General features: G+C 39.0%; 1 long non-coding RNA gene across 1 annotated transcript in view; it reads left to right on the top strand.

The window, feature by feature from the left end:
- LOC137466153 (uncharacterized) overlaps nucleotides 1–17,439 on the top strand; it is a 37,950-nt gene extending 20,511 nt beyond the window's left edge. The window contains exon 2 of the long non-coding RNA XR_010995032.1: nucleotides 17,309–17,439. This is a non-coding gene — a long non-coding RNA (uncharacterized lncRNA). The remainder of the gene's footprint in view (nucleotides 1–17,308) is intronic.
- Nucleotides 17,440–26,276: the final 8,837 nt, after the last annotated feature.

The following is a 26,276-nucleotide window of genomic DNA, read 5'->3' as shown; positions in this document are numbered from 1 at the left end:
TTCTTCTGTATTTTTTCTTTTTTTATATTTTTCAAAAATAAGGAGACCCTCTCCTTCCCCCCCACCCCTTACTGTTCCCTTTTTTCCCCTCTCTCCTTATAGTGGAAATTCTGTGTATAAATTGCTGTTTTACAAAAGTAATTCTGGCTGACTCCATCCATTTTTTCGCTTATGATTATGCACTGTGTTTGAAAATGCAAACCTACTACAAAGTGAACAGGAAGCTGGGCACTTTTTACTTTGATGTTAGTTCTCCTTCTTGGAAAACTTGCAGAACATGAGCTCAATCTGTCTAATGCAAAATTCAATGTGATATGTGTATAAATTTGTATAATGTATCTACTGAAACCTAGTAGAACTTATGAACTGCAAAGTGGTCAGCATGGTCTTATCTCTAAATACCAATGTTGATTAAACATTCTGAGATGAAAAGTAAAATGCAAATATAGAGGTATGTCTAATAGAAATAATAAGTTATTAGAGTGATGGTTTCAACAGAATAAAGTGGGATAAGGTCCTGTTTTGAAGTAAGTACGTGGTATGTCTGCTACTTGGCATCTGATGAATGTTTCATTCACATTTTGTTCACCATCTCTCTGGTCATCATGAATCATTGGGGGTTTTTTTTGTTGTTTTTGTTCTTGGGTTGCTGTTTTTTTTTTTTTTTTCCCTTTCTGACTAGCTCAGATGACCAGGCTTTGGAATTAAAGAGACAAAAAAAAAAAAATCAAGGATATGTATGGCTCTAGTTGCTTCTATTCTGTATTGTGACAGATTTTCTTTCTGATATTCATTTTCTTTCTGACAACTTATGACATTACTGCAACTTATTTTTAGCCTGGGAAATTGAATGAAAAGTTGAGACCACTGTGTGAAGTAGCCCTGCTTTTTAACTGGTTGTAGGTGGAAGAGGCACTTGCCATGATGTAAATAATGTAAGTTGCCTCTACTGGTCAGCCACTTTTCAGCTGGTTGGTCCCCAGGCTTTGCTGCTGACTGGAGTTATTTTCTTCCAGGTGCAGAAATTTCCTTATGGTAAACCCTGAGTTTTCCTGTTGGCCAGTCCCCCTGCTATCCAGCTCATGGGTGAGAATATTTAACACTGTCACATCAGAAGTCAGCAAAGATCAAAGATAGCAGAAGGGTCCTTGCCAGCTGGCTCTGAAAGCAAGCCTGTGGAGACCCTTTCTGCAGAAAAACAGCTGCTCAGTCTGGTAATACCTGAGCAAAGGAACTGTCCCATTACTGGAGTCTATTTTACTGCTTAGGCCAGGAAACTTGTTGTGTCTTGTACTTAAAACCCCAATCAAGCCCCAATTTCAACAAGCTTTTTCTCCTCAAGTCCCTTCCTGGACTTGGTGGGTCTGAATGAGTAATTCCTTAATTTTCTTTCCCCACCATCCCTTCTGTACCTTCCCTCCTAGTTTGCTTCTCTTCTTGTTGTTGTTTTTGCTTTTTGTTTTTGTTTGAGGTCAGTGCATGGGGTAAGTTGTTCTGTGCTGCTCAGGTGAAGTGGGACCAAAGAATTTTTATATCAGCATTCCTCTGCGTCCCCAGAAGGGAAGGTGACTGGGTTGCACTGTCAGTGTATTCTTGCTGTTCTCGATTATCAAAGAATCTGTTTGGGGTCACTGACATTTTGGGAATAAACCAGGACTGTTCCCAACAACCCTCAACAAGGAAGGGAGAGCAAATGAAAGTAACATCTCAGATTAGACTGATAAAGAGGTGCTCATCACTCTTGGTGTTTTGTTGTTCTCTCCTTAGTAGTCCTGTTTTACAAAAATCTCTTAAATACCTAAAATGAATTCAACTGCGATGTAATTCATTCTCAGGTAATAACATAAAAAACCCCTTAGATTTAAAAAAAGTGTAACTTTGGGTATTGTTTGTTTCTCTGAGGATTCTTTTCTTTAGATTTTTTGCCGGATTTTCTGGTTTGCATTTTTTTTTCCTTCCCCATTCCCCCCAAGTTCTAGGACTTGATTTCATCTCTTTTAAACACAAAAATGTAACTTTTGGAATCATAACAATACACTTAATTGCACATTCTTTTCCACAAACTGAGGCTACCAACCTGAATCATAATTACAAGAGTAGTGAACCTCCAGAATGTCTATGTAATCAAAAATAAATTTCAAACTACAGATGACTTTTTTCCACCTTGCCAAAGAAATTTTTATTTGGAGTTGGGTTTAGGTATTTTTTCATTAGAGTGTGTAACATAATATATAGGATGGAAAAATATATTTTGACAGGTTTATTTTTTTGGTGGAATTATGTGTTAGGGAGCTCCTGTTTCTAGGCTTTTCATCCAACTGCAATTAATTCCAGGTACAATGCTATTTTTTTTCCTGCAATATATATTGCTTTAGCTATAATTCATTTGGAGATTGGCTTTTATTCTACAGTTTTTTCTAATTGTGCAGAGATGTTTCAGATTAGTGCATGCATACTTGCATTTAACCAAGGTCTGACTATCTCCAATATGGTCAAAGAAAGTGGGATTTTACTTGTGGAATTCTGTGCCTGATTTCATTAAAAATTTCACAGAAAACAATGCAAATAACCCTCCTGCTGTTGTTGCATGGGTTTGCCTTTTCTTTTTTTTTTCTCTCACAGGATAATCTGATTATTGATATTTGTACTGCAAAAAGAGATACAATTTCATTTTGATGTTTGAAAAATATTGTTCTGTTTCCTTTGGTTTTTTTTTTTTCTTTATAAACTGTTAGTGATGTAGTTGGTCTTTCAGCACATCTATTTTTCTCTCTGACTTCATGGAATCATAGAAGGGTTTATCTTGGAAGGGACCTCCGAGCAAAGTGCCAGCCACGGAGGTCTTACATTGACTCCAGCCAACTGTGACTTATTGATTGTTTTTAAAGATTATGTGCCATGGCTGTGCAAAAAGCAGGAATGTTTTTATGCTTCTACCCTAACCTCTGTTTCCAGAGGTTGAGGGACAAACCCTTGCTATCATTAGCCTGGCTGCCTGATTGGGTTTAGCTTGTTGTTTTGGGGGCAGAATGGAAATGGCAAAGGGGTCTTATTCCTCTGCAGAAGAAAATGCCTTAGGTCTTTCAGGTGAGACACTGCCAGGCTTTTCTGCCAGTGTTAATGCAATTGGAGCATTCTTTCCCAGCATGGAAAGGTGAATAGAAACTCAAGCATCTATTTCTACTGATTAGGAAGGGGAGATTCTGTGTGCTGAATGTAGCAATTTTTCTCTTTTTGCCTGGTGAGATGACAACTGCCATGTTTGATCTTGGAGCTGATTTTGAATAATAAGACTTCCTGCCTTTTTTTTTCCTGAGGGTTAAATTTTAATGTGCTCTACATGGGACTGTACCTTGAAGTCATTTGTAAGCTGGATACAAGCTCCAATCCTGTTGCTTATTATGAATCGCTCTGCCCACATCTAAAGACATATCAAGAATTATGTCAACTAATTTGATGTTAAGGTTTAAGCTAAGCCTCTAAGATTTGACTTAATGCAATGTTAGGCCTCCCTTTGTATTAAAAGTAACAGAAAAGAGGAAGATCTCAGAGGACCTGTGACATGACAAACAATATCAATTTTTCTGAAGCCATTATCATTTCTCATGTCACTGCAAACAAATAAGGAGCCTTTAATACAAGGACAAACATATGTAATACTTTTAAATATGAAAATGTATATTGAGATGACAGATAAAAGTATCACTCAGCATTAGCAAGCTATTGTACTTCATACTGAAAATATTGTCAAAAAGTCATCAGGGCATACGTTAACTGGCTGTGAAGACTCATTGCTTTAAGTTTAGTTAATATTTCTAATTGTAGGTGATTGTTGGTTTCTCTTGTTTTGTTGTTTTAAAGGACATCTACCTGTAGAGGTGACTTATAACAGTGTGTGTTATGTATTACAACAGATCAAAAACTTATTCAAGAGAAAATAACATGAATTTGAGACAGAAATCTTATTCACAGATTGAACAAATGAGGAAAAAAGTGATTATTTTTTTAACAGAGATAAAACTTGCTTCTACATTTGACATTTGTTTCCCCTTATTGTGCAAATAAGCATAAGAAAAGTGTTTACTGCTTTCTAAATACGGCAAAGATACATGTTTGATAATCTCTTAAACTCCTTTTGGCATCTCAGTAATGACCTCAGACTCACAGCTTGAGGGATATAGTGTTTCCTTATACTAAATAATAGCCTGGGTCAAGAAATCAAAGAACATATCTGTCCATCTCAGCTTGGGAGAGTAGAGATGGAGTTGATCTTGATGTTGAGAAAAAATTGCAGCATTTTAGGGGTAGCCTGAAATACTGTATTACTAAGAAGGTCCAGAAGTCCCTGTGATCTAGGCAGTTCTCTGAGTCATTGGTCATCCTGCTTGTTGGGAGGGGGCAAGAATTTACTGTTACCTTAGTGAAGAAAATTGCAAACTTCTTTTCCAACTCTTGTTTGCTCAGCTGCTTTCATCAGTGAGTTGGAGGAGAGATGCAAAGGGGACAGTCAGCAAGTACTCTTTTCTCTTCTAAAACATGCTGATAAGCCAGGTAGCTTGAGGTTGATTTCCCTTGTGTGACTGTACAACCTGAGACAGAATTGAGTCTGACTAAAGCTGTTCTCAAGAATAGAAATTATTTACTCTGCTTTTTCCAAAAACAAGCAGAGCTGAAAATGCACGGTGGAATATCTTTTTCCTACTTGTAGAGAGCGTGGGACTCCAGGATGGTTTGGATGGATGAGAGATCTCTGAAGTCAGATCTTAGAAGATGTGGTTTATTAAAAGGGGGGAAAGGCCCTGCTTGGAGTTGCCAGGCGCAACTCGTGGCAGGCCCAGGGAGAGAGGGTTCCAGGTGAGGGTCCCAGGGGAAGATCCAAGAGAGCGTCCGGTCCCTCGGGCACACCTTATCAGGGGCTTCGAGGTGGGCTGGAACAGGACTTGGGCCAATGGGGTCACAGATACCTGATACTTCAGGGGAGGGTTACAGGTGTGGGATGAACCATACATTGGGGGTGAAACAGAGCATTCCATTTGACCTTTGGACCTATCTGCAGGTAAAGGGCATTGTTTAATCAGAAGGGGGGATTGCTTTCAACCTGGATATACTATTGTTTTCTCGTTATTCAGTAGTCAAGGTTTGTTATTTCAAATCTAGTTCTCATCTCAATGTCTGTATTTTCCAAATCTTTTGCCAGGCAATCATATTTATAAGGTTTTCCTATTTCATCTTCCCCAACACCTACTGGTTTTGTTTGTTGGGTTCTGGGTTGGTTTTGGGTTTTTTTTCTTCATTTGAAGAGAAAATTCTCTTCTGCATCTATCCACTGCTGCTTAGCCTCTAGGAAATGGAGTATAAAGATATCCATCATAGTACTTTCAATATTTTCAAGTCACTGCTTCAACCATGCAAATTCCTCTCCATTGCATGATTGCAGCTGAGGAGCTGGTGTTTGTGTTCTTGGACCTTAGTGTGCAGATAACATCTGCTGTCACACAAACCACTTCATAGCAGTAGAGTAATTTTGAGCCTAAATGCTTATAGTTAGTGAAAAGGAAGGTAAAAAGAGTCCTGGACCACAGGTGTACTCCTCCAGTTTATTTTTCAGTATCTGCTTTTAAAAAAGGCGTATTTTGTCCCTTCTTTTTTTTTTTTAATATGTTGTGACGTTTAGTTTGCTCCCACTCAGTCTCCCAAATGTTGTCTTTTTGCTCCAGTAATAATTTTATTACAACCAGAAAAAATGGGTAGAATAAGGAGCTGTCCTTGACATTCTGAAACACTTTCATGATCTGTTGGCATTTTTCATTTTCTTCTTCCAAGTCTCACCCTTTTTTCTTCAAAAGCCTTATTCCCACCTGTGTTTTCCCCTTGCCTCAGTTTATCCTGTGCTCCTGATCTCACAAGTCTGTGTGTTCTCTTGGTGTCCTTCCCCTGCTGCCAATCTTTTTTTTTTTCCACCTTTTCTTTCCCTTGGGATTTTCCTCTTGCTCATTGCAGATTTGCTGCCCCTGTTCCCACATGGATGATGACCTGAGGTGTGGATCTGCAGGCACCAGCCCTCACAAGGTGCTGTGTGAGAGGGGCTCAGAGGTGAAAGGAGAGGGGGAGCAGGGACCTGCAGGGCTCTCTGCAGCTCCCTTGCATCTCTTGAGTGTAGCATCACTTCAGTAGCTGAGGTGGGAAAGAGAGTTGCTTGATTCATCCCACAGCTTCTATTTCCTTCCCATACCCCTTTTCTCTTCCCAGCCAGCAGGAGTAGACATTCATGCCTCCAAAGCAGAAAAGGATGTGAGGGCAGAGAAAAGATTTTTTTTTTTTTTTTTTTCCCTCCTCTTGACTCCCTGGTGTAATATTTAAGCTCTTAATATATTTTTCTGTAATAATCAGTGTGCAATTCCTGGGGAGAAGAACAATGAAAACATTATTTTTTACTTCCGTAGGGTCAGGTTTGTCCTCTATTGGTCTTATACAGTAACATGAATATATGATGCAACATAGGGAATAACACTTCACACAAACACCAAAATTATTTGCCTTTGTTAGATTCTTGGCTGAGAACTGGCTGGCTGAGGGGAATGAGCCACTCTTTCACTTATAAGTGGGTGCCTCCAGCTGCACAGGAAAGGAACCTGTGCTATATTAATTCTGTGCAAAGATAAAGGACCTCACTCTTCAAGAGCTTTATGAGTGTTTAAAAGAGGTTTGGCACTCTGAAAAAAAGAAAAAAAAAAAAAAGGCAACAAAAACCAAGCCCAACCCCCAAAGCAGCAAAATATTAAATACATTTTAAGGGAATGATGGAATATAAAATGAAGGAAAATAGAAGTCTTTCTCGTTGTCAAACTGTGCAGTATGTAGATAGTGTAAGTATCTGTAACGTAGAGTTTTGTGCTCTCTGCTCTCCCTCTCCTTGGAGAACTAGTGTTAAACTCTACTAAAAAAGTTAAACTAAGTGCCAATACTAATTAACCACTGAGAATTTTGCTGTTGACTTTCATGGTAGCAGAATGTCACTCCATGTGCTTCCTCACAGGAACAGGCTTTCCTGAGGTCTGGAGAGAAAAAGGAGGAAGAGGGATTTTATGGAAGAGAAGGAAGAAAAAGAACAGAGAAGAAGACCACCTAGTTTCTAGTCAAGGTCAGGAACCATTCTTAGGGGGCTTGACCAGCTCAGAATGACACCCAGATATTCCCAGCTCCATCACCTTGGCAAATTCCCTGTTGGGCAATAGGATCAGGAGGATTTAGTCTCTTCCAGGTGACTTTTTTTCAGCATCCTCATAGATGTAAGAGTAACATCCCTATGCTGGGCAAGGCATACTCAGTTCTACCAAAAACCAAGTATTCCCTGGGAGTGTTTTGCCAAGAGAGGTGTTTTGGAGAAACAGTGATGAGTTGGGTCATGATGGCGGAGGATCAGGAATGTCACTTGAGAGCAAGATCCTTGATGTGAGACAGAGATGATGGATCTCGCCTGTTCCTGCTGAATTCTGAGTGGGGTTGTTTTAAACTGAAAATCCATTAAAACAAAAGGATAATTTGCCACAGCTGTATGCACTACTTCAAGCACTGTACAGTGAAAGAGAGACAACAGCAGAGCCAAGCATCGTATCTGTTAAAATACAGCCTGCTGCAGAAATCTCTGCCCTGTGGTTGACTCAGGCTGCACACCAATAAATCAAATCTGGCACTCTTTTATAAGAGTTGAATCTTGCTTTGGGAAGGATGAGTTTTTTACCTCTTTTAAAACATTCTGTAGTGTGTGATTGTTTGAGGGAAGGAGGAAGGAGAGTAAGGGCATCATGCAAACCTCAGTGCTGAGGCTGAGAGTAATGACACTGAATAAATCCTGGACTCCTTAAAACGATAAATGGATATGAGAAGGCTTGGTCTGAAATTACATGCTTAAATGTATGATCCTACCTCTGTGAAAATAGAGGTAGCTAGCTGAATGAAGTATTCTGTCTCATACCATTTATTTTTCCTGCCTCAAAAATATACTGAAATAGAAGAACTGCACAGGTGGTGTCCAGTTCTTTTATTTCTGTAACAAAAGACCTGATGAAATACAGAAAGAAACAAGATGAAGCAAAGATGAGCATGGTCTTTGTGTTCCACAAATTGCATCTCTTCTGTACCTATTCTGTTCAATAAACTGGACCTAGAACCATCTGACTTCTATATTTGAGCAGTTTCAGTATTTTTGTGTCACACTCGGTAACAAAAATGTAAAATAAAGAAACCTACTGAAGGCTGAGTAAGCCAAATCCTGTTCTCACCACCTTGAAGCATTCACCAAGGTTTTTCTTGAATTATGTGGAGTGAACTTCATGTACAACCTTACCAATTTTCTATTTCCAGAGTTACCATGTTGAAGTTCTCAGAACTGTTGTAAGAAAGGTTTGCCCTTCTATGAATTTAGCATAGAACACTTCTAAACTCTGTAAAGAAATGCTGTCAGAAAGCACCATCTTGGCTTTCATTTTTAGTTTTTCCTTTGTGCTTGATGAGCATGGCTCATAGCACTCCTTGAATGAAAAGGGGCTGCAATTTGAGTTGTTCTCAGTAGCACCTGTGAAGGCTGCTGGCTTCAGAAGCAAGAGCACAAATCTCTGAATGAAGTCTTCTCACTGTTAGCTCCTGACTTGTCAACAATTGAAGTGAGAGAGAAAATAACGCTTACATTTTCTCTCTAATTTAATGAGAAATGAAAAGACAAGATGAGGTAGAGCTTGGTTAATTTTCCATTCATAATTGACTTCAATGCTTCTACAAGGACAAGCTAAGAAAGGCAGGAAGCTGTAGAGGGTAATAAATCTAGAGCTGCTTTGGGTAGCTTGGAGAGGATTCTGTGGTGCTGAGTTCTGGGGTATAATCCTGTAATTCAGTGGCTCCAGCCCAGTGAGTGCCACATGGCTTTCCAAGAAGCTCATTTACAATCTCAAACAGCTCTTTGTTGTCAGTTCCTATTTGCATCTTTTCACCTCTTTTTTTTCCCTTTCTCTGCTATCTCCCCTGTCACATTTCATCTTAATTCTGGTTTTTCGTCATCTTTTCTTGAGCTGTTTCAGCTTTTTTTTTTCCCTGCTTATCTCCCACCCATCAGCCCATCGCAGGGGGACTAACAAAGCACACCACCTTTAGCACCAGCACAGTCCCCAGCTAAGAGCTTTTCTCATTTCCTCTGTCTCAAAGCATCACAGGTTCTTTGTGTACTTGCTATTTCTCATATTCCTAATTTTTGCAGCTAAACCAGGACCACTGATTCCTTCTCACATCAAGCTTCCAACAGGAGATTCTCGGTGATGGAATTGTTATAGGAGTCAGTGGAGCCCCACGGCCGGTAAATGTTCTGGCACTGGCACAGCTGGTAGTGGCTTATGCTACAGAGGGATATAGGCTATTTCAGTCTGATATTTCTTGATCTCCCTTTTCTGTTTAATACTTTTACATTCTTGAAGCAGTCAGATTAATCTTCATCTCTTTGTCATCTACAGTTTCTTGAGACTTCTTGCACTCATTGCAAATTGATTTTAATCTGTGTCTCTGGGTTATTATTTGGCTTCATCTTCTAAATAAACAAGTAGTAAATTGTTGGTTGGTGTTTTTCTGAGCCTGCAACTTGAACAGGTGTGTGCCATTGCTGTTTTCCATAATTTCCTGCTAGTTTTACACTGTTCCTCTTGAGCAAATTCCATTCCCATCACTGCATTAGTCATGTGTAATCTTATCACCATGAAACTTTCCCTTGGCTTGGTCAGTGACCCAGCCACTAATTCTCCTTGGCAGTCCTGTCACTCACTGTTTCAACAAGCACACCCTGTCAGACAATATATTCTTCTGTCAGAATTTTCCAATGTTTTTCCACCACATCTCACTCAGTGGTTTCACAAATTTTCACATTATCTCATCCCAGTCCAGCTGTCAGCACCTTTTGCAGTCTTGCTGATCTTTCTTGTCTTTGCATTCTGTGCCATAAGATACAATGAGGTACAGCAATAGCAGAAGAATGGAGTTGAGGTGGTTTTTTTTTTGTTGTTGTTGTTGTTGTTGTTGTTGTTTTTTGGTTTTTTTTTTTTTTTGTAGAGCCATCCCCAGTGCAATATTGCTGTGGGAGTTGATGGGCAGGTGGCACAGACTCTGAATCCTGATGGTCCTTTTGCTCTGGTAGCATGACTAGCTGAAGAGTCAGTTACAAGGTGTGGAGATTCTTAGGAGTGCACCATTTTCAGGTTCTCTTCCCCAAAATCCTGTATTTCAGTAGTGGGAGGGTAAAAAATTTTCCATCGCACCATTGTGGAGTCATCTTGTATGGCTGACATATCACTGACAGTATCAACAGAATACATTTCATTTCCATTGAACAAATTATTGTTACAGTTAAATGGGATTTTTTGGGGTTTTGTTCAAGTACTTCTGAAGGTTTTTGGAATGATATTGTTTCTAGTAAATTTTGTGCACAGATTAGTAAAATATCTTTTTAGGAATGTTGTGTATTTGTAGGTAAACTGGAAGGGTTAGGGTTAGGGTCGTCTTTCTATAACATTTAGGGAAGGAGGTACTTGGGAAGAGTTTCATGCTGATGTTACTGATTGTAAGAAAACATTGCATGTAAGAAATTAGTTCCAAACCATTAAATTCACAAATTCTTTAAAAACATGAACACAGTACCTGCTCTTGCATGGGAGTTAGTCCTCCTTGTGTAGAAAGCTAACTCTTTAGGTTATTTTCTTTCTGGTAAAAATTATTTTGGATATATGTTTTTGGGATGTTTACCAAGTGCGTAATGAGACAACCTTCAGGGGTGGGTGGAGGAAATTTAGAATATTTAGAAGCATTTCAAACAAGGAAATGTGGTGAGTGATTTAGTAGACTGTTTGGAATGGTGTATGTTATTTTTTTACATTCCTTGTGAATTTGATTGAGTTTTGTTTTTCCAGATCTCCTGATAGCCAACAGTGGTATGTTCTGGGTGGCCCTGTATTAGGATTCTGCATATGAATAGCTTTAAGAAACCAACCAAACAAAATTGAAACCAAACGCTTTGGTATTACTTTAACCTAAGTGACAGGAAAGAGAAAATATGCTCCCATTTAGGCAATATCTCTGTGACTGCATGAAATATTCAGGACTGTGTGGTGATTACCTCAAGGTAGAATACAGGAGATTTTAATAATCTAAATAATAAGAAAAAAAAAAAGAAATTTAATTGATTATAAGCTATTTCCTGCAACAGATAACTTTGCCTTTTGTCTTTGTAAGAAACAGAAATCATTCAGAGGCCAATATTGTCAATGTTTGAAAAATGCTACTTTTTTTCATTAGTTTTATTTTTGTGAAGTTTTTTTTTTCTCAGCTAGTAAATGTCACAGTAGAAGTGGAAAGCCTCATCATAAACAGACCATGACCCAAATCACTCCAGCAAATCCGATCTTACTCATATCTGACAATTATACTAATTGGAGTAGTTACCAAAAAAATACAGCCTTTTAAAAAAATATTTCCATCAAGTTTTTTTCAGGATAGCAAAAGGAAATATTGTGGCTTAGTAAATTCTTTGAATGGGCAGGGGACTGATTTCAAATAATAGATTATAGGTTTTAAAGGGATTTCAGAATGCCCTGAGGGAAGACAGTGCAGAAAATGACAAGACAAAGTTTGTCTTGTTTCCTGAAAAATGCTCCTCTTGCCTGTTCTTAAAAAAATCTGGTGATGGAAAGTGGATTTCCATGGCTGCAGTTTCAACCTGTTGTTTCTGGCTTTTTCCTTCGTGGACATGGAGGATAAATTTTTCCTGTTTTCTTTGCAAAAGCCTGTAATTTACTTGAAGAATTTTTCGGTTAGGAACTCTGATTTGTTTGGCCTTTCCTTGTAGGTTATGTGCCTTAGACCTCTGATCCTCAGGAATCTCTGCAAGCAGCCCACACTTTTATGGTTGGGTGATACCCAAAGCTGAGCCCTCTGCTCGAGCAAAACTGATGAAAGCTGGGGAAGACAGAGCAGTGCAGTTTATGCTGTTGTCTCTAATCCTGCTTCTATGTCCACCTTTTTTTTGTTAGTGAACGACATTGTTGATTCATGTTCCTTCTGTGATCCACTGTAATACCATGTATTTGTCCAGCTTTTAGCCGGTTGCTCTCCAGGCTGAGCTTATGCAATCTTTTTATTTTATTTCTTTGAACTGTAGCTGTTTGTGTAGAAATCCATTCTCAAGGGAGACAAAAAAGCCCATATATATATAAAATAGATCTTATATATATTTTATATATATAATAAATTTATAAATAGATATATTTTTATATCAATTTAAAACAACTTCTTGGTGTTTCCTGTGACTTCCCTGTAAGCAGCACAGAGTCAGTGCATGATTTACCAGTCTTCCTGTCACAGAAAACTTAAGGTCAGAAGATCTGTTATATCACCAGATAAAGATGCTGGATAGATTCGATAAGAATTGTTCTTCTCAATTTCTCTTGTCCTTGTTTCCTTGCTGGATCTTAAAAGTTGTTTGATTGTACTGATATGTTTTTGAGTAGTAAGTTAAAGTGACTGATGTATAATTTTTACCATTTTTCTTTTCCATCTCAGAAATATATTTTATATTTGATCTCTTCTAGATTTCTGGAGTTGTGCTATTTCCCAGAGATCCTGAAAGACCAGCCATTAATGGGAAAGTTCTTCCAACTTTCAATTGTTTTAAATTCCCCAAAATGAAGTTTATCAGACTTATGAAATCTAAAAACAAATCATAAGTCTCTCTGAGCTGTTTATTCCCTTTTCTAGCTTTTTGGTGCCTACTTCAATTGTACATCATTTTTCTAGTGAAGACTGACTGCCATGAAGGCATGCAGTACTTCAGCTCTGTGGGCATTCTCTCACTAAGAAAAGGGCAATATTTTTATTGCTTTTAACCTTACATTAATGTATTTTAGGAGGATTTCTTGTTACCTTTTACATTCTTTGCCTAGTAAGCTCTGTTTCATGTTCCCCCTATGTATTAAAACTCTTACTACCATCTTTAGTAATCCTGTGTAGCTTCCTCTAAAATGAAGTCAATGAAGAACTTTTGATTTACACAACAGGAATCTAATTAAATTTTCCAATCCTCCTTTATACTGGGTTATTTTGTTTTATGCTTTTATTTCTTTAAAGAATTTTTAGCTGTCCAGAATTTCTTGAGGCTTATCCCATCCCTGTGAGTGCATGATGTACCAGTTCTCTGAGTATTATACCCTTCTTTATCAAATTTACCCTGCTATTTTTTTCTTTCTTTCTCAAAACCTATGTTTCTAAGAACAGTTAATTTTTCAATTTTCAGTCCCAAATAACTCTCTATTTATCTGGGTTTTTTTTCCTTGCTGGATAGACATGTATTTAAATCACTCAATTTTTCTCCATGTTCTGTAAAGAAAATCAAGAATTCTCAAAAGTAACTTTAAGGAGTGTACTGATCTCCCTTAATACTCAGAAGCTCACAGGGTTCAGTGTCAAGCTGTTTATATAGTTTCTGCAGGCTTTGATAAATTCCTTGTGTCTGGAAGAATACTAAAGACCTGAAGCAAAATATGTCTGTGGCCTTAAGGGTTTGACATCATGTTGCCAAGCAGAGATCCTACGAGATACTTTAAACAATTATATCTTTTTTTTTTTTTTTTTTTTTTTTTAATTTTAGCACAGCCATCAAAAATGCTGTTCTTGTTTATCCTGAGTATTTTTTTCATATCATGGAATCCCAGAATGGTTTGAAGGGACCCTGAAGGTTATTTACTTCCAACTCTCCTGCTGTGGGCAGAAACAACTCCTGCTAGAGCAGAGTTTTCAAAGCTCCATCCAGCCTGGCCTAGGAATATTTCCAGGGATGGGGCATCCACAGCTTCTCTGGGCCAACTGTCCCAGTGCCTCACCACCCTTATGGGAAAGGATTTTTTTCCTACTATGATCTACCATCTTTTAGCTTAAGGCCATCCCTCCCTTGTCCAATCCCTACCTGCCCCTGGGAGAAGTTCCTCTCCAACTTTGCTGTAAATCCTCTTTAGGCACTGGAAGGCTGAAGTGAGGTCTCCATGGAGCCTTCTCTTCTCCAGGCTGAACAGCCCCAACTCTCTCAGCCTATTTTCAGAGCAGAGATGCTCCAGTCCTCTGATCACTTTTGTGTCCACCACAGCAGCTCCACTTTTCTGTGGTGAGGATCCCAGAGCTGGATGCAGCTCTGCGGATGGGGACTCATGGAAGAGCAGGAGGGCAGAATCCCCTCCCTCAAGTGCTGGCCACGCTAGTTTGGATGCAGCCCAGGCTGGTTTTGGCTTTCTGGGCTGTGAGCATACACTTCCAGCTCACAGTGAGGTCCTCATCAATCCCAGTCAAGGCTGCTCTCAATCCATTCTCCCCCAGCCTGTTTGGAAAAACTTCATATTACTGATTAATTTTAAAAAGAGTAAGTAACACCTCTAAATCTATGCAGTCCCAAAGACAATTTCCAGATGCATTTCCCACATATTTTTTTAAGACAAGATCTTTTAAATTTCTTGATTTTGTCATGTACACACACGTAGCATCATAAGCAGTCTTCAGTTGAATCGGGTTAGTAATGAAGACAGAAGTAATAAATTCTTTATCTCTGGATTTTATGGAAGTAACACCTTTTAAAATACATTTTTTCTCTTGATTTCTTTCATGCTGTGTTGCTGACTGATTTAGGCAATGGAGCACTGTGGTCAATTGGATTTTCCAAAATCTAATATTACAAGATGGAAAGGAAGTTTATTCTGCTTTGTGTCAGCAGAATAAACTGAGAAGTGTTCAGGAAGCACCAGTAATCCTCTCTGAGTAAAGCAGAAAAACATATTTGTATTTTACTCTTTTCTTCCAATACTTGTTACTGACTTTGATTCATTAATGCTACAGGGTTTTCTTTTTTTTTTTTTTTTTTTTTTTTTTTTTTGCTGATGAAGATGGTGTCTATTCTTTTGATTTGAATGGAAGAAATGTTTAGTAGAGCCACATTTCTATATTGATCAGGATCTTCTATTAAAGACTATTTTTTGCCCTGTACAAAAAGAAGCAAAATGTAATGATTCTCAAGTGAAAATAAATTTGAGACAAGAATGAAAATAATAAACAATTCTGTAGCAACTAGAGAAAGCTAATTTTAACTTTATTCACAGTTTTAACCTATTACTGAAATTTTCCCACAATTCTCCCTTCTAAATACACTGATAGTGTAATGCAGTTATAAAGGTCTGGTGTGCTCCTCACATTTTATGAGCAGAATTTTTGTAGTTACACTTCTCAGATAAATGTGTTATAGCCAGCAGAGATATTAGAACATATAAAATCATAGGAAATTGAGTTGGATGGGACCCATCAGGATCATAGAGTTCAAGCCCTGGTCCTGCACAGGATACCCCAAGGGTCACACCATGTACCTGAAGCCAGTGTCCAAACACTTCTTGAACTCTGTCAGGCCTGGTGCTGTGACCATTGCCCTGAGGAGCTGTTCCAGTGCCCAACCACCCTCTAGGTGCCAGTCTTGTTTGATACTCAATTTAGGCAGTGAGAAAGCTTCTTATTATAATATTGAATTACTAAAGGTGTTTCTATGCAGACAAAACAAATCCAGGAAACTCAGCACACAAAAGTCTCAAATTTCTCTGATTCACCTTGAATCAAAAGCAGTATTTCATCTCCATTTATCCATTTCAGGCTGAAGAGTTTTCATATTCATTTCCTCATGTGCCATTGTGCATAGATAAGTGCCTACATTTGTTTTTACTGTAAAGATGCTAGCAGAACAGCTTGGTCAACTTTTGCATTTTTCACAGAATTTAGTAATGGGGCTACTCCTCTCTTTTTTTTTTTTTTTTTTTCCCTTTGGTTTTTTGGTGGTTGTTGTTGGCCTTATTGTCTTCAGGGCTAGTTATGCCAGCACGTAAATTGGTATTGTGGAATGAATGGCTTCATTAGTCCCTTACTTTCTTGCAAAGCAGAGTCCAGGTTTGGTTCCTATTTAGTGTTGATGCTTAAAATGTGATACTATTTAAAAATAATAGCAATGATTGCTGTAAGTGTTTCTTCTTTGAAAAGAGAAGTGCAATAGGCTGCGATGTGTATTTCCTGCAGGCACTGAAGCACATATTTTCTGTCACATCAGGGCTGCAGCGTTAGAGAAGCTTCATACTAACAAAAAGCTTCCAGCAGATAACTTCTGCCTGTGACCCTGGTGCAGAGTGCAGGCACATTGTGTCACTTTTTCAAATCCATGTACAGCAACTGGGAATGAGGGAGCATTTGATTACTTTCCTGGGGACTCCATCCTGATGGAGTTCATCTTCCAGTTTAGAAGCCTGATATATTGGATGAGTTTTTAGACAGATCTTCTAAATCCTTTAAAACAGAGATCTGTATTGAAAGGATGACATCTACATCCCTCCACTCCTAAAACCAAGAAAGAATCATATTTGAAGTATGAGTACTCTTGGTCCCTGCAGTCAGTAACTGCATGAATGAGGATTATCCCTTTCCAAACAAATATGTACAGTAGATTTATTTTAGTTCTTAATGTGCACTTTGCTTATGCCAGTATTATTTTTGCTGCAAAGACACATCTGTGTAGTGGCAACAGGGAATGCCTGGCAGTGGGAACTCTTGGAGAGTTTGTGCCTTGGGGAAGAGGAATTCATACCAAACCTCTCTGAGATGTCCCCTGGCAGAGTGAGGCTCCACAGTGTCCCACAAACAATTCTGGGTGACCCTGGGCTGTGAAAGGAAGGTTTATTTTCTGTGCATTCTTCAGCAGAGCCCTACTTCTCTTTTGGGTAGCTGACCTTGCTCTGGGAAGGGATAGGTGGGAGCTTCAAGGGCTTTGCTGTGAGTTTCTGAGTGCAGAGCCTGCACTTGTGACTCTTTTGGAAATGCAGCAGGGGTTGGTGCCTTTCCCTGCTCCTCTGCATCCCTTCACCTGTGCACCAGGACACTCTCTCGAGGGCCACTCATCCTCTGGGCTCCAGGATTTGCTTCCAGCACTGTTCTCTGAGCACAGAGGTGCTGTATTTGTGCATGCCAAGGAATTACAGTTATGCATTGCAGCAGATGCTTTATGGTAGTTCTGTAATTAGCACTCTGCACTATTATGCCAGAGGCACAGATTTGATCTCTTGCTCTCTGAGCTGGCAGGGGATGGGAGCACTGCTTAGGCAGTGTGCAAAACCCCAGATGGGCAGGGAAAAGGAATATTTTTCCATTGCTCTGCAGTGGCCCTTATAGCTAATGATGATGGTATTTTGTGCTCTTATGCCTTTCATTTAAGGATCTCTTAGTGCTCTGCAGGCATTAAGCAAGACATTCTGTTCCCCAGTGGAACAGCCAATGTGGGGAATGGGGGCATCTCTCCATCAATTACCTCTGGGCCATAACACAGCAGCTGTCCAGCAAGGCACAGCAGAATCAGTCAATATTTTAGGATGGACAGTAAGCAATACAGCTTTCAATTAAAACCACAGGGAAAATCAAGGTAGGAAGAGCGCAGTGGAACTCGTACTTGGGCCAATGTATCTATTTTGAGGGGAAATTGCTGGGTTTCTTAATCCAAACACATGTCTTCCATCAGCAGCAGCCCCTCCCAGTCCCTGACAGGATGATGGGTCTTTGGCTCAGTGATTCAGTAAGAAAAATGCCATTCCCTGCCTGACCAGAGGCTCACAGACTGGCAGTGGGAATTTCAAAAGAGCCAGACAAACGATCTGACACTTCACCACTCAGAATTCAAGACTTGCATCAGGAAATACGGATTAAGGCCCTTGTGCTGCAGCCATCTCATCAATTTGCATTTTGTTTAATTTTTCTTGGCTTCCTCCACTAATTCCTTCAAACTCTTTAGGCCTATATTATACTTCTTATGCTCAGCTTAGGAGTTTTACCAACTCAGATGTTCAGCAGCACTTCTTTGATAAATTTAGAAAACTCCAAGATGTTCATTAAATTTGCTGAGCTAAAAGATCTCTGTGAGCATTTTTGATTTACCCTTTCTTTCATTTATCAACTTCTTCTTTCATCTATTATGTGCCTGTCTTCATTTCTCTCCTTGGTGTTATTTATTTTTCTTGCATATATTATTGTGATTAGTTATAATCTTTATGCTTTAGCCATAGGTAAAAAAAAAAAAAAACTCTTTTTTTTAATCTGGGATCAATGCAGAGACATTTATTTTATATTTGTCATGTTTTTTTTCTCCTATATAACAGATTTTGTGGCTGTGTTGATGTAGCCATTCATGTTGCACTGTTTTGTGATTCAGGGTTTTTAGGCTTTTTTATTTTTATTTCTGCAAGACTTTAATGTAACACTTGAATGTACAGCTTTACTTTTATGTTGTTTCTGTGTGATTACAAGTGCCAGTGTTGATTCTTTGTTGATCTCTGCTGTTCAACAAGTGCAGCAGCTGCAAGCAGGTTGATATTTCCATCTCAAATGCTTGAAATCCAATACAAACTGTAGATTGAAAAGCCACTGTATTATCATTTATTTAGCTAAGTTGTTGACTACTTCTCCAGAAACAATCAGCAATCAGAGGACATTGCAGAATTTGAGTCTGGGAACTCTGAATGCTAAATGACAAATGTAGCCATTCAGCACAGCACATCAGAATCATATTACCACTGGCTACCACCAAATTTTCCTCCTGCGTGTCTAAAGCCTGGTGAGGTGATCCAAATTGTCCATGCTTGATTTGTTTTGATTATAATATGAACTAATATCAGGCTTGCTATCTTCTGAAATAGCCTTGTTGTCTTCAATGCAGAGTGATGATGCTGTAGCATTTCCTTCCTTTGGCGTCTCGCTTGCTAGCCCTGTGGTCTGGTGAAAACAGAACACAGATGCTTTCTTTGCACATGGATGATTTGGGAATAACTCCATTGGAACCTCATGTCAGTTGTAGATCAGCAATTGTACCAACAGCAAAAGGTGCCTCTGCCAGGTTTCTCTGCAGGGAAAAAAAAAAAAGAGCCACTGTAACATTTTAACCTTTGCTTTCTGTAGTTTTCCAGTCATCTAGTGAAATCAGAGATATTACTATGTGTCTTTCTATCTCTTCTGCATGTTGTCATGAATGCATTTCTCAGTCAAGGAACATGGCATTTTAAAATCACAATACCAATATATTTTTACTCTGTAGCTCTGCTCTGAGCAATATTGGTATGCTTACTTGCCTGGCAAAGTTTTCCTGCTATGCTTTCAAGAAAATGTCTACACACCCTTCTGAAGGCCACCAGCTTTCATTATCTTGTCTACCTTTTCATGTTCTCTTTCCTGCAAAGCCACAAAAGAGCAGCAAGATCTGAAAGTGGTGCTTGAGATACTGTGGTACAATGTATGCAGAAAACTGTGTGTATCCCATTAATTCTTTCTGCTATTTCCAACTGAGATGTGACAATCTAGTAAATATGAAATCTACTGCATGTTTGACCATCTCACAGGTTCAGTTCATGATGTTCCCTGTGCAATGGGAATGAAGTGACTGTACTTGGAGCACCTTTTTCCTTCCCTCATCACCACATATCGTGGTGAGCAGGCTGCACACATCTGTACTTAAGTGCTGTATCTAATTACCACATGTTGTTATGCACCACTCAAATACCTCAGCACAGAAGACACAGAGGCAAGTTCAAATGTTGTCTTGTTTCCATGGATGGTGGATCACTTCCAAGAGAACACTGTGCCTGCTGTTGAAGCTTTGTCAATCCAGGGAAATTGTTGACATTTGCTTTGGTGCCTGTTGTGGTTCTGTTGAAATGGATAAGAACTGTAACTTTTGGGAGAAAGATATCCCCTATTATGCTGTGCTATAAGGTTCTGATCCAGGTTTGTAGGGTCCTGGCACTGAGGCACAGCATTTGATGGGCTGGGCTTGGTGAGCAGCAGCTCATCAGCCACCAACAGGGACCCAACCTACAGGGGGCTGGCACCTTGTTCTTGTTCTTGTCCTAGAGATCAAGAAGACATTTCGGGTTTCTGGATCATACCTATAGATATCAAAGGCTCCCCTGGTCCCTGCATGCAGAAATGATTCCTTGTCAATATTTTGATAACTTCAATATATTGATCATGGCTCTCGTGGATTCCTCTGTGTGAAAGTGGGCCAGGCTCCATGGGAAAACTGAGCTGTTTTGCTCCAGAGTGTGATTGCTATATAAATACATAGGAGTTTAATGTTCCATCAGTGCTACCTTTGACACGCTGCAAAGAAGACTCTTGTAAATATTGCTGACTTGTAATGAAATTACTTCTTTCCCTAAGGCAGCATCACAAGCTAGATAAGTAAGGGTTAAACAGCATAAATACAGTTTTATCCCTTCTTTCAAGTTACCCATGTATTTGGTTTTTTTCGTGTGATTCTTTCATTTCCTTCCATGATTATTTATATCTGGCTTCGAAGCCAGAGCTTCAGTGTTCTGGGCATTGCACAAATACAGAACAAAGGCAGAGCACCCCGTGACTGAGGCTTTGCTTTTATTTCATCTGTTTGTTGTAGCCTCTCATGGAAAGGCTGCCTTTTGACAACTAAAGACAAAGTGTGTGTGCACCTGGAAATTAAATGGAAACTTGTGCTCCTCCCATCCCCTATTTCAGCCTGCACCAAAGTAATTTGTTTTAACTTTGGCTATAAAGAGAAAAAACTTTCTTGGCATTTTTCAAATTCAATTACACAAGATATGAAATTCTCTTGTTTGCTTTTAGAAGGAAATAATTAGGAGACATTTCTGTTTTCCACATGGATCTTAGTATTCTGCAAAGAAGATGACATTATACCTGGGTAAACAGCAAAGTGATTATCAAAACAAAGTCAAATAAAACAAAGGAGAATTTCTCTTGCTTTCAGAAACTCCTGGTACTCTGCAGCAGCATTTCATGTGTAACTGAATCTTTTCTTCTCAGATTAATTTGTTGTTTTACATGTGGCTAAATATAGAATAATTGAAGCACTTTTAAGAGTGGTAATTTATTTACAGTAATTTTATTTGCCTTAATCCCCTTGTGATTTCATTGGGTTGAATTTGTGCTACAGCAGCCTGCATGCCAAAAAATAGCTTTAATGATTTTTTGTTATGGAGCTTTATTTTACGTTGTGCTTCGTTCTTTGGAATCTGGCAACAACCATTCCTCTTCTCCCTAAGGTCGCAGTGATTTCAGCTTCAACTAGTTATTTAGAGAGATCTGATAAAGAAATTTCATCTCTGTGGGTGCTGGCCAGTGATGAACAGAACCCTGGGTTTCAATAGAGACTAATCTCAACTCAGGAGGGGAAATGCAATCTGCTCTTTGGTGACAGATCGCTGACAATTTGCTTCCACTAGCCACCTCTCTCTTCCTGCCTAAACTGTCAGAGTGCCATGGAAGAAAAAGCCCATTGTGCCTGTCTGCAGAAAGTGACTGTCATCATCATTATGAATGGTATTTTACATAGGGCTTGTAAAGATCAGCCATTACTTCATCCTTCCTGCCTCTTCTTTGTGCCGGTTTCTCTTCGTGCTGCACCCAGCTGATGTTCGGCCCAAAGCACATCTGCTTCCCTGCTGAGAGACTACCTCTAGGAGTTTGCCTTGTACTCTAGCTCCTTCTTTCTACTCATCCTCCCAATCTGCAGGGGGGAACAGCTTTCTATTCTCTCCCAGCGGGCTGGGACCAAGATTTGTACCTCTGGTTTTGACTTAGAGCCCTAACTCAGGCTAAGGTGCTGTTGTTGTTGCTGCCTGTGGCTGTTTCAAGCCCCAGGAACTCCTGGTGGGATGTGGAGAAGTGACAATGAGTGCATTTGGGGAGGAAAAAGGGATGGAAAAGGATGGGTGTGTTAAGGGACATTGTAAATGGCCATAGGGCCATAAAAGTTGGATGGCACCCAAAGTGATGTGAAGAAGCTGGAAAACTGTGGTTTCAACATCTTGGCTTTTTCCTGGATTAAGAGGAAAATAAAATTATTCTTAGAGTGGAAAACACAAAAAACCCTCTGAACTTTCAGAAGGTTTTAGGCTGGATGTTGCACTGTGCTTGCCTGAGTGGGGCCAGTGCCTTGTGAAAACTGAAACTCAGGTCCTTGTCTACTTTGGTTCAGATTTGGTCTCAAACTCTCAACTCTCTCAGGCACTAAAGTCTTATTAGTCAGACAGTGTTTTTAAGAGTTTAATTTGAGGGGTTGCTGTGGTGTGTAAATGTAGCTGGAGCTCAATAAAGGTACCGACAGGGAAAAGGTGAGCCCTAGAATGAGCAAATTTCTCTGGTGAGGTGTCCTGGCAGCTCTGGGAAATTGAATATTGATGAATCCAAAATGAAGGGTCATGTCTTGGTTTAAAAATACAACAGTGTTTTGTTTCAGATCAAATTGTCTCCAAATCCTTCCTTTCTCCTTCCATCCTGAAATAGAAAATATAAAGCATTGACATAATAAAGATTTTCCCGTATAAACCATCTGGGTTAGGCAGGACACTTTGATTTCCATTGAATAGGCTTGTCACCATAAAATTCCCAGTTCTTGCTACTCAGTGAGTCAGACAAGTGAGGTGAATAGGGGTCAGTTAGGGGATTTATGACACAGCAGCAGGTGAAGACTGATGTGATGAAGGTACCTCTGGTGTGGGTGAAATGGGTGTTGAAATGACTTTGTGCAGACAAAGCTTGTTCTGAGAGGGATGTCTGTCCAAGAGATACCAGGAACCTTTCTTTTACGTAAGAAAGGACAGTCCTCGTGAACAGCCAGGGATGATTTTGACTGCTCACGTTTTCAGTAGCTCTTTCCCACACTTACTTTAAACCTTGTGAATTTTAAGATAATGGCTTTTCCTGTTTTCAAGAAATCATTTAATTTGTGGGTGTTTTTTTTTAATTTTAAACAAAAGATAGCCATTATGTTTACAGATAGTTGATGGAGACCCTCTTAGTTACATGAACAAATTGTTTCCCAGGTTCTGTGTATTACAAAGAGAAAGTATTAAAAGCTCAAATTATCATATGAATTTAATAAAAATCTTACAAATTAGAAAGAAGCACATTACAAACCCAGAGGATAGGAAATCCTTTGATTGCACCTTTGGGTGCAATTCCTACAGTTAAGAAAAGCAGGATCTTATCAGTCAGGCTGTTTACCTATGAGAATCAGGGTTTCACTGGTGCTTAATTTTTTTCTGCTGTTATAGCAAATGGGTTTTGCATTATTTTTCCCTTATTTAAGTTTCATCTCTTTATTCTTTCCGTATTGTATTCAGTCTGTGGTATTTATCTAATTTCCTTTTTAATTATTTGAACAATTGTCCTTCTAAATATTCTTGTTGTTTTAATTTCTTTGGAATTGTTTAATGTTGGTCCATGTTCTTTACTGGATGTTTCCTAGGAGATAATTAGTTTCAGTCTCCCACAAATTTTCTGGATTTTTCTTACTAATTTGTAATACAAACATAATTATTTTTAAAGTGTTTCACGAAACTACTTACTTTTTTTTAATTTGCAAAATAAATTACTGTTCACATTTATAAAGTGCCTTGACAACCTCTCTGAAGTAAGGGTGAATATATTGTGGAATTTGGAGGAGGAAAGAGGTCATCTTAAACACTCTCAAAAGTGATAAATTTGTTTGCTAGAGCACAGCATCAAAACAAATTTCACTGTGTAGTGTTGTAAATAGAAGGATTTTAGAGCAGCAAAAAATATGATTTATTTGTACTTAGCATGTGAGGAAACTGTGGTGACACTCTTCAGTCTAAACTAAGTTTTTGTTTTCTCTTTAGTGGTGCTCAAGCCCTGGTTGTAATACAGGTGCTGCTGAGTTAAATGTTAGTGCTCTCTGAGACACGAGCCTGAGCACACATCTGCACTGTCACAAGTGGCTTCTGCACAAGTGAACTCCAAAGTTCCAGAGATGGGGAGTACTGTGTGTGCTGTCCAGTGCCCAGAGTAGAGCAGCTCTGTCCCCTGGGCACAGTTCCTGGGGCAATAATCTATGGCCTCTGAGCCTGAACTGACGTGTCCAGCCTGGCTTGTGCCACTTGGGGTTACTGCCACCAGCAGGTGACTCCTCCAAGGTCTTCACACCACACCTTGCTGGGGGGAAAAGGGTGTGAAGGTCCTTCAGAAGTCTGCAGAGGGGCAGGAACTCAGTCTCTGCTAGAAAGGATTTAATCCCTTGCGATTTCTCAATGCTTGGCATTTCCAGCACCCAGAGTTGTCTGCTAAAGCAAGAAACACAGGGTTTCCTCAGGGAATATCCACTGCAGGTCTAAAGCAAGGAGCAGCATTTTCACTCCCACTCAGCAGGCGATAAACCTAAAAGTCTTTGATTCCATGTGGGTTTTGGTTTATTTTATTTGTTTGTTGGGTTTTTTTTTAATTGACTCCATGATTTTGAGTAAAGCAGTGAGCTCACTATCCTGAGGTTTTTACCCTGCAAAACTTAGAGGACTAATAACATGCTTCTTGGAGCTTGGGGGATTCTTCTTTTTGAGGAAAATATGACTATTTTATGTTGTGTCATACCATCTTGTAAGTTCTTACTGTTTATTGCAGTAGCACCAGGTCTCATGATATTTTTCTCTTAACATCCCAGACACATGGCTGTATAAAAATTTCAACTTTAGCTGAAATAAGTTTCTAGCTCTTCTCATTGTCAGGAAAGAGAAACCTTGATAAAGTCTGTCCCCAAAGACTAAAAGAAAAACTAGACAGAAATGAAGAGGACCCAAACTCTGTTCCTTCTTGAAATTAGTAATACATTGAGTGTCTAAGCTGTGTGTGTGTATCTGTGTGTCAAGTCTGGCAGCATTGCAAACATGAACAGCAAGGTGGGACTGTAAATGTTAAGTATGTGCAGCGAGGCTGATAATTAGAGAGTTCTCAGCAATTTGTCTTCAATTCAGAGGAAACATTTCTTGATCAGAGAGTGTAACTGAACAAAGATCCAGGAAAGGGAAGCAATATAAAGGATGCTTTTCCCCCCTCCTCTTCCTCTGCCTCTCTATCCCCTTGGCAAATTGTATCAGAGGTGTTAAGTGCAATGTTTTCTCTCCTTTTTTAAGGCAACTTTTCATTCTTACTAGCAATTAGAAATTCCTAGGCTTATTTTGCTGTCAGTATTTAAATTTTTCGATATGCTGAGCATTATTTTAAAACGGAATGTATGTGAGCTTGCTAACCTTGCAAATAGTTAAAAAAACAGTGTATCTTTATTGTGGGTGCCAAAGAAGTAGCTGTAGTAATGCTGGCGTCATAGCATTGCTTTTTGTTTTCCATTTTTCCCTCAACCCTCTGTCTGGACTAGATCTCACATATTTTAGATGATAACTCATAAAAATATCTCTGTCCTTGTATGTCCACTAGCATTTTCATGGTCATGCTGTCAACATAATTGGAAAAATGGATCAAATAACATCCTGATATTTAACAAAATAATGTTAAATAAATAATAATCACTTGCATACATCATTTAAAAAAAAGGGGGTATAAATGACTTTCAACATTGCCTTTAAAACATATTAAATTAAAGGGACAAATCCCTCTGTGGAATAAATTGCACATGTACCATTGAAATCAATGGAGCTACACAGATTTAAAGCAATTTGGTACCTGGCACTCTATTGGAAATGCTAGATTAAGTTGGAAAGACACGTACTTGAAAAAGCACACCCTTCACTTGGGAATCTATAATGATCCTTAAAAAGCTGAAATACTCCCCAAAATGTGATTTGCACAAACTCCAACCAACTCTGCTTTATATCTTTGCACTGCTTTTACCTGGAAAGATATACTTCAGGTAGTTCTCAAAATGACTGAAGCAAATCTGACAATTTATCATAATTGAAAGTGTCTTAGGAAAATATCTTGGAGGCTCAATTTCCTGCTGAGAAAGGGAATGTCACTGTTGTCACTGACCTGTGGCTGTAAGAGGCACATGATCAAGTCTTATTAATTACAACATTAAATGCCAAATATATGAGACACCGCAGACATTTTATTGGATGTGGGAACTAATCAACTTGCTACTGAAGTAATTCGATTCCATGCAGGTTTATTATTCAAGCACTTTAAAGCTCAAGGAATGACAGCTGATATATATGGAGGAAAACTAAGAGAGACAGCAATAGTTCCTTTTAATTGTATTTATTGTATTGGATAAAAGTGATATACAGCTTTCTTTTCTGGTCTTGAAGTGATTTGTCTCATGCTTAATTATCACTTAACTAACAATGACCAGGATGGAGAAAGAACAGCCTTGATGAAAACCACAGAGTTCCGAG

The sequence above is a fragment of the Anomalospiza imberbis genome, chromosome 2 (assembly GCF_031753505.1).
Source record: "Anomalospiza imberbis isolate Cuckoo-Finch-1a 21T00152 chromosome 2, ASM3175350v1, whole genome shotgun sequence".
NCBI lineage: Eukaryota > Metazoa > Chordata > Aves > Passeriformes > Viduidae > Anomalospiza > Anomalospiza imberbis.
The sequence above is the reverse complement of the archived record's forward strand: the minus strand, read 5'-3'. Positions and strand labels throughout refer to the sequence as shown.